The sequence below is a fragment of the Etheostoma spectabile genome, chromosome 15 (genome assembly GCF_008692095.1).
Source record: "Etheostoma spectabile isolate EspeVRDwgs_2016 chromosome 15, UIUC_Espe_1.0, whole genome shotgun sequence".
Classification (NCBI taxonomy): domain Eukaryota; kingdom Metazoa; phylum Chordata; class Actinopteri; order Perciformes; family Percidae; genus Etheostoma; species Etheostoma spectabile.
This window is the reverse complement of record NC_045747.1, coordinates 15,177,417-15,180,422: the sequence shown is the minus strand read 5'-3', so window position 1 is coordinate 15,180,422 and position 3,006 is coordinate 15,177,417. Positions and strand designations below refer to the sequence as shown.

At 39.0% G+C, this 3,006-nt stretch overlaps 1 protein-coding gene across 8 annotated transcripts in view; it reads right to left on the bottom strand.

The window, feature by feature from the left end:
- cacnb1 (calcium channel, voltage-dependent, beta 1 subunit) overlaps positions 1-3,006 on the bottom strand; it is a 45,687-nt gene that overhangs the window by 33,559 nt on the left and 9,122 nt on the right. The gene's annotated exons all lie outside the window — the stretch shown is intronic.

Below are 3,006 nucleotides of genomic sequence, written 5' to 3'. Positions count from 1 at the left end.
ACATTCAGTTAGTGAAATCAATTGTATTTATTAAGCACCAAAATCGGACTGTGTTTACACCCCCAGCTCCCTAGCACAAAGCCCATGTAATCTCAGGTTGAGCTGAAAGTGTGAAAAATTTGAATTGAAAAAGTTGATGTTTCATGTAGCTCACGCAAAAAACGAAAAGAAAAGAAACATCCAAAGGGTGAAGGAGGATGATTTACATTCAGACAGAGATTAAAATGTTTAACTGAAGGGACAATGAGACTCTGGAACTTCTTTCGGTGAGGGCATACGCTAAAATCGTCAGACAAAGTCAAGACATCCGGCTCTGTGACACAGAGTCAAATTGAGTATTTCCAGTAAATGAGAATGTGTCTGACACAGACAGACAATCTCCTTTTGTGTGCTACATGTGTGAAAACGGCTTAAATGTATCTCCTTAAATCCTCACTTTGAGCACAAACAGGGCAAAAACTGAAAGTCTGTTTATTAATTCATCCGCTGTTTGTGTTGTGATACCTGCAGACAATCCACACACAGTTCACTTCCACAGCTGCACATACCCAGAGGTAATATCTCTTCAACAAACAAGTGTCAACAACTAATCAATGAAATGTCTGACAAAGGGTAATTTAGTTTTTTTTTTTTAAATCAGCATTAAAACCCTAGTTTCCACGCATTGGTGTCTAAGTGACTATGTGACCAAAAATCTTTGAAATTGGTCCAGCAAGAGAACGCTGTAGACGACAGCCGATAACCGACAGCCAATAACCGGGCTGCAATGTAATCACAGTGGGCAAATGTGCATCATCAATTTCCGTTCACTAAAACGGCCACTTTTTTTTTTGCTACCCACAGGCTCAGATTGTTTTTAGAAGTGTCAGACAACATTATGGAAAGGATCCAGAGATAGACCTCCCCATATAGGTGTTGCCAAAAAGAAACAAACGGAGATCTTCAGGTAACTTTTTGAGCACCTTTTTAATACTTGAGTTCCACAAATATTACACATCTAAAGATCTAACTGAGCACACAAGTAACTCCTGTCAACACATAACCTATAGCCCAGATGTACACACTTTTAATCCAAAAAAAAAGACTGTTCTCTGAATTTAAAGAATCAATATAAGAGCATTCAAATAAATTAATCAGATTATTTCCATCCAGCCCTGCAAGCGATAATAGGTGTACATACCAACTACATGTTACATAGCATACAAAATGGTCAGCTACTAATATGTTAATAAAAAACATAATATTATTCCTTGTAAACGTATTGTAAAAACATGTTCTTTGTAAATTAGCAAATTGTATGGAATAGGGGCAAATAAAAAGGCTGAAGGAGGGTGGTCTACATGCAGATAGGTGTGGTTGGAGTGCTGATAGTGGTGTTGGGCGCCCAGTGTGTCCACTAGAGGGAGACCTCTGACACAATGAAAGGGGCTTCTCCATGGCCACACACCTGACTGCCTGCTCCGCTCTTGTATTAGTAGCGGATGACAACACAGTCAGCTGGAGAAAATGAATAAATAGAGAGCTGAGAACAGACGCACCAACTGGCTCCTTGTGTAGTCAGACACAGCAGCAACTGGGACTCTGCTGGGATTCATATGTCAGGACTGACAGGACTGCTCGTCTCTCCTCAGCATCTAAACCCCTCTAGACCTTTCACATATGGCAGCCAAGCCAAGACATGAGCTATGGCTATGTCTATGGAGCAGCAGGGGGGTTGAAAGGATGTTTTTTGGAATTCTGGTCATAGAAATAAGTCAATGTTTCATGGGTAAAATATCTGGTCACTGCAATGCAGCATGAGAGTTACAAGAGTCTTAAAACAAGCACTTGAGTTGTTCAGTTTCTAAAATTCCCCACAGGGTTTTTAATTCTGCAAAAAAAAGGTTTGTGTTTTCAATAAGAATGAAAACATCTTGTAAATTATACAACTTTTTTTTTATTCTACATCATTTAACTGCCACAGTTTGTGACATTTTAAGCCTTTAGTAGAAAGATTACAGTAGAGAAAGAAGGGGAACAACTTGCCGCAAAAATCTACAGACTGATTTGAATTAGGTGGGCAGTGTCCTGTTTGGTTACATCTGCAAGGACTTTTGCATTCTCATGCACAAGTCCCAAGTATGGCATTTTATTTGATAAGTCAAACGCATTGATATTAACACAAGAGCAAATAATCCCTTGTTGCACATCACAGATCTTATGATTATGTTTTTAGATTAGGGTTGGCACCTTAACCTTTTGGACATTTTCATTTGTTCAAATGAAGATTGCAAATATCCTTTTCAACACTCCGTACTCCAGAATTCACTGCACACTGTTCAGTTCTTCAATGGAGCGTTGAGGTGGTCTTTGAAATATCATATGTACATTTACATATTAAACAGTCACTGGTAAATGTATCACATTAAGTGGACCACTGAAAAATCTGCTGCAGAGTCTAATTAATGGCAGGCAAGCATAAACTCAGCTGTTTGTTATTGTCATTAGCCTGAATATTTTGTTGATTAAAGGGAAATGGAAGTTATGTTGTTGCTGTATGATTACCTTTGATGTACAGTACATATCCATTATGTTTTGGTGAAGTGTTGAAGAGAAATGTAGCATGTTGTAATATACACGTGGGTATCAAGGAAATAACTAGTTTTAGTTTGACTGAGTCCAGCCGTTTCTGCCTGGTCTTCAGGCTTTCTGCTTTTCCTCCTGTGTGGTTCTCAATCCAGTCACTGAGCTGGGACACAGCTGTTATGTGTTCATCATGACAGGCCCTGATTTGATTTTATGTTGTAATGCAACGTTATTGAGAATGAGTCTTCTAGCTGTTAAGACACAACATCAAGATTAAATTTCTGAGAGGGAAAATCTAAAAATTCAGGTTTCCCCCACATCCTCCTGAACAAGAGCATTCATGTTACCTATTGAGACAAACAGTCTCTGATGGAAGGCAGGGTGTGTTTTTGTTAAACTTGACACATAAACCAGCACTGCACAAACACAAAGGCTGCACCC